A 6000-nucleotide genomic window follows, 5' to 3' on the forward strand; every position below is an offset into this window, starting at 1 on the left:
CAATGTTTTACAAAGGATGGGGGCTGTGATAGTTAAGGTGTTGTCAACTTGATCTGTATAGTAATCCACAGGCTGCTTCTAGGAAGGATCAACTAAAGGAGGAGGTCTTTCCCCCAGGGTGAGCCCTTCCCCCAGAGTGGGCAGCCCCACTCAGAGGGGGACTTGATATAAGGAAGCTCTGGGTAGAAGAGTTCCCTTTTTCCTTCCTTCCTTCCACTTGGCTGCCGGAGCTACTCCCTACCTTCTATCGTGGATTGAAGACCAGTGCGGACTAAAGACCAACATCAACTGAAGAACCGCGTGGATCGAAACCCAGTGGCTCCTCAGGAAGCCTCCAGGCTTTCCGGCACCATCTGCAGTGCCGGGTCAGGACTGCTGAGGCATCTGGCCATGTGGACAGAGCAGCTACCAGGTTTGGTGATTCTCGGGCCTGCAACTGCTATTGGACTACTGTAAGCTAATCCAATAAATTCCCTTTTTAAAATAATTCATTCTAGCAATTCTGTTTCTCTAGAGAACCCTGACTAATACAGGGGCTCTGGGCTAGGAGTGGGTAAGATGCATGCATGAGGACCTGAGTTCCATATACAGAGCCCATATAAAAGTACTAGATGGTGGTGCATGCTGTAATCTCAACACTGTAGAGATGGAGTCAAGCGGCTCCCTGCAGCTTCATAGCCAATCAGTCTAACCTAATCATTGAGATCTAGCTTCAGGGACAGACTCTGTCTTAAAGGAACATGGACGGCATTCCTAAGAATAATACCCAAGGTTGACCTTTGGCATACATATTCACACACACACACAGACACACATCATATATACAAACTCATCAAAAGACAGGCTAGGACTAGAGAGATGGTTTAGTGGTTTAGATGTTTGCCTGTAAAGCCAAAGGACCTCGATTTGGTTGCCCATGACCCATGTAAGCCAGATGCACAAGGGGGGTGCATGCATCAGCAGTTCATTTTCAGTGGCTAGAGGCCCTGGTGCACACATTCTTTCTCTCTCTCTCCTTTCCTCCCTCCCTCCATCCCTCTCTTTTTCTCTCTCAAGTAAATAAATAAAAATAAAATAAATATTGGCTAGTTTTGGTTAGATAAGCTTCTCTTTTCAGATGGCAGTGACCTCTGGGATGACTCAGAAGTGCTGAGAAGTGACAAAGGAGTGCTCAGTACTAAAACATCTGTATCATACCTTCCATGGCTCAGGGTATATTGTGGAAGAGGTGGCAGAAAGAATGTAGGAGCCAAAGGAAGAATAGGACTCCTTATAATGCACTCTTTGAGACACAAAATGGCCTGGATATCCATGACATTGCAGTGTCTGGCACTACCTACCAAGACCATCATAATAGGAGGGAAAGATGATGATATCAAAATAAGAGAGAGACTGATTGAGAGAGGGAGGGGATATGATGGAGAGTGGAATAGTGAAGGGAAAAGTGAAGGTGGAGGGAATTGTCACTGTTTATTGTCTGTAATTATGGATGTTGTCAATAATAAGTAAATGAAATCTGGGACCTCTTCTGTCACATAGTAAGAGGGTTTGTCACTTTTGAATACTGCAGGCTTTCCCAAAATGTTCTTGTTACATGTAGTTCTACATACAACTTTATGCATTGCACCTCTTTAGCATCTTAAATCTCTACCCAGGAGTGTTTAGTGTTGTAATGAGTCATGTGTCACCTTCAGACACTCTGAGTACCTCTGCTCCAGTGGCTCCAACCTCATTCTGGAAGTTTCCAACCTTTCTCTTTACCAACAGGGTTTTATTCTCATCCACTAATTTTTCTGTTTTTGTATAAAGTTTTCTAGATGCCTCTCTCTGCCCTTTTCTCCTGCATCATTGCCACATCAAGTAAGAGCTTCACAGCCAGGGAGGGGGATGCAAATTCTCCTTACTTACTGAGGAAGACCAGTTTTCACTACCTTCCTGTGCTCCAAGATAACAAGTGTTCAAAGTGCCAGATTTTAGAAAAAAATTAACCTAATAGCTATTTCCTTATTCTATTTAAGCTTTAAATGATTAGCAAAACACCCAAGACCTTTTTAACGGCCCTGTTTTTCAATTATCAAGTGTTGAATTAAAATGAAATGCAAAAACTAAAATTTACCACACTGCTAAAAATGAACATGTCTAAAATATTAATAGCAGCACTAAATGATTTATAATGCCCTCTTGGGTGTATTTTATGATTTATTGATGTCATTTTAGCAGCACCCTGGGTGGCAGTCACCTCACTGTATGTGCTCTGATGGGCTTCTAGGCTAATTGCTTAGTAAACTACACTCAGGTCTCTGCTTCATGCACATCAAAAGTAAGTGAAGTTAAAAAGTAAAGATGTTATTTTTCCCATAAATCAGAGAAATGAAAGTGATTATTTTCTTGACTTCATGCAGGGACATGCTTGAACTATCTTCAATCAATCTCCTTGTTAATTTATAATGTCAGTCTTTGTTGACAAAAAAGACTCTACTTTAGGGGCTAGAGAAATGGCTCAGCAGGTAAAGCCATGTGCTTGCAAAACCTGCTGGTCTGGGTTCTCTTCCCCATTACCCATGTAAAACCCAGATGTAGAAAGTACTGCATGTATCTGGAGTTTGTTTGCAGTGACAGGAGACCATGTTGTACCCATAAACTCTCTCTCTCTTTCTCTTTCTTGAAAATATAATAAAAAAAATGTTTTTAATCCAGACATGGTGGTGCATGCCTTTGATCCCAGCACTCAGGAGGCAGAGGTAGGAGGATCGCCATGAGTTCAAGGCCACCCTGAAACTACATAGTGAATTCCAGGTCAATATGAGGTAGAGTGAGGCCCTATCTCAAAAAACCAATAATAATAATAATAATAATGATATGTTTTTAAAAAAGAAAAAATACTTTAGACTTAACTTTTATTTATTTACAACCCACCCTATTACTAGCCTACTTTCTGCAAAAATAGCTCAGGATTTCTTTGCAGTTAACTTCTCTTCTTTTTCCTGATAATGCATTGTTTCAAACCTTTCTGTTCACCTTACAGATACCATTACCCAGCTCTCCACTGTGATTTTCTTCTAGTTTCTCTGAAAGTTTTCTGGGACTTTGAGATTCTGGCACCCCAAATCTGTTCCCATTGAAATTGGGCTTTTCATTTACTTCTTTCCCTGAGCCTAACTTCCTTCTCAGTCATTTCTCTTCCTCCTAAGACCCAAAGCTCTCACTCTAACCTCTGGATGAATGGTCCTTTCTTCTTTTCATCTTCTTTCTACTGTTAGCCACACTCTCTCCAGGGGTAGCCACTCAGGCCTATACTTCAGTGTGACTGGCCCTATTCAAAATTACTATATTACTTACTCCATCTGCTTTCCACTTCAAAACTTCAGTATGAGGGTGTGTGGATATGAGAATTTATGGAGAGGGCTTCCTGAGAAATCACCAAATCACATACTGTGGACAATTGTTTGCCCTCCTATTTGAAATTAAACTAAATTATAGCTACCAGAATCCTGCATAGCATTAAAAACTAGGAAAAAGAAAACTTCAGTCTTTTCCTCTATGTTTTTGTTTTTACACCTAATATCTGACCTGCTGTTTGAATTGTAATTTAATATTGCTGACTCATGGCCACTGATTTTCTTTTCAATAGACATGGTTGGTCAGGACTCATTTTACTTACCAGCACTTGCTTTTCCCTGCTATGTCTCCATAATTACATAGACAGTACCAAGTGATACTAATGGGTAGTATGCAGTTGGTAAAATTTAAACTCTGACAAACAATTCATCAGAGGCATAAAAGAAGAACTAGTATATAGCTTAAGAAAGTTATTTATTTATACAATTTGGCTACATGTAAAATGTGAACTAAAAACAGTTCATATTAGACAGAGCTTTTGTTAAGATTACACCAATATTATTCAAAGTGTGGGTCTTGAATCATAAACATCACCATCACTTCAAAACTTGCTAGAAATATAGACTCTTGAGTACCATCTCAGACCTTTAAGTCTATGTGCTAACAATATCTCCAGGGTATTTGTGAATGCATGAAATGTTGAAAAACACTGGGTTAATGATACAATGTAAATCAAACAATACAGTGTTTGTTATGTAGAAAACCACTTAACAGATAATACCTGTTACTAGTTGTATTATAGTTATTTTCATTCTGAATCATCATGAGTAGGCACATCACTTAAGAGCTATAAAATATGATTATACAACAACCTGAGGACCAAGTGACCTCTTATCATCCTTTCAAACTCTATGAGACCCCCGTTGTGCACTTATGATCACATGAGATAGCCAACATTTTCATTCTTATATTCTTATATGATCATCTTAGTCCCAACAGTACTATGAAATATGTGCTATTTTAATATCTATAGCAGAATAAACTGAAGAGATTAAGTTAATCACATAGGAAGAGAGACAGGATCTGAGCTTTGTAATCATACAAAACAAACTACTCTCAACACTTTCCACAAGCCAGACAACCAAGTACAGAATTAAACTAACCTGACTCCAATATTGACAGTGCTGCATCATGGTTACTTCAGACAACAGTGTTCACCAGCCTAGCTATGCATACATTATACATACAAATATTAGATATTGTGGCTAAAACATATGAAAGCCTACATTTTTGGATAATAGCATACCCAGAAGCCATAAATTGGTACTAGAAAATTTTCAGTGCCAGGGATGGGATACCTTCCAGTGAGTTGTTGGCCAGGGAGGTCCCTGTTGCCTGTAAAACTACAGGCTATTGTCAAGGCTATTGGTTTCCCACAAGAAATAAACAGAAGGCCTTATTGCTGAAGACTCCACATGCCTGGAAGGCAAGGTCACTGAGAAAATAAGCTGGTGCTAAGCTGAAAAACCTTCTCCTCATAGACCTACTAACAGAAAGCTGGAAAAAAAAACCTGCACTGCATGCAGCCCTATGGGAGATAGAAGTCAACAGCAATGAAAACAACGGACACTGGAAGCCTCAAGTTTGGCCACCCAGGCCAAATGACCAAAATGGGTATAATAGTGACATATCTGTTCTGGGGGAAACCAACTGATCTCTAATTGGATTGGAGGCCTACTCTATGGGAGGGAATATGTGCCTGGTACTGAAAACCTAATTAAAAGCCTATGGTGGGGGAAGTCATGAGCCTTAGGAGTGTAATACTTGCTCTTGTCTAGCTAAATCGCATATATTATGCTCACCAAATTGTCCTGTAAGCACTTTACTTAGTGTTCATATCTATATATTAAAGCTACTCTCACTTTTGGTCAGAGAAGCTTCTATTTTCAGATGGTGTTGACCACTGGGATGACCCAAAAGGCACCAGACTGCTGAGAAGAAGTGACAGAGGAGTGTTTGGCACTGAAACGTCTCTATCATACCCTCCAAGGTTCAGCGCCCACTGTGAGAGAGGTGGTGGAACAAATGTAAGAGCCAAAGGAAGGGTGGAACTGCTTACAATGCAATTGTCCAGACAGAAATTGGCTTTGATATCTATGACCTTTCAGTGCCTAGAAATACCTTCATAAAACCCTCATAACAGGAGGAAAAGATGATGACATTAAAATAAAAGAGAGACAAACAGATGGTATGGATATGATGGAGAGTGGAGTTGTGAAGGGGAAAGTGGGGGGGGGGAGGGAATTATTATGATTTATTGCCTCTAAATATAGAAGTTGTCAATAAATACAGGCTTTTAATGTCTTCTACTAGAGATTCTGTTGCAGTAGGTTAGAATGAAAACCTCATTTAAAACAAAAAGCCATTAGGGATTCTTCTGATGCAGAATCAAGACTAAGTATGTGGGGCAGGGGGTAACTAGCCATTTCTTCTGTGTTCAGTATGCAACATACTAAACTTCTTCATAAATTATTAGAAGGGATAAGAAGAGAAGGGGAAAAAGCATGAACAGGAAGGGTAAAATGTAGATTCGTTACGTAGATATGAGCAAACCCCGCTAACTCCTACAACAATATTGCTATTTATCCTGTTTTCTTACAT

This window comes from Jaculus jaculus, chromosome 12, assembly GCF_020740685.1.
Source record: "Jaculus jaculus isolate mJacJac1 chromosome 12, mJacJac1.mat.Y.cur, whole genome shotgun sequence".
Lineage (NCBI taxonomy): Eukaryota > Metazoa > Chordata > Mammalia > Rodentia > Dipodidae > Jaculus > Jaculus jaculus.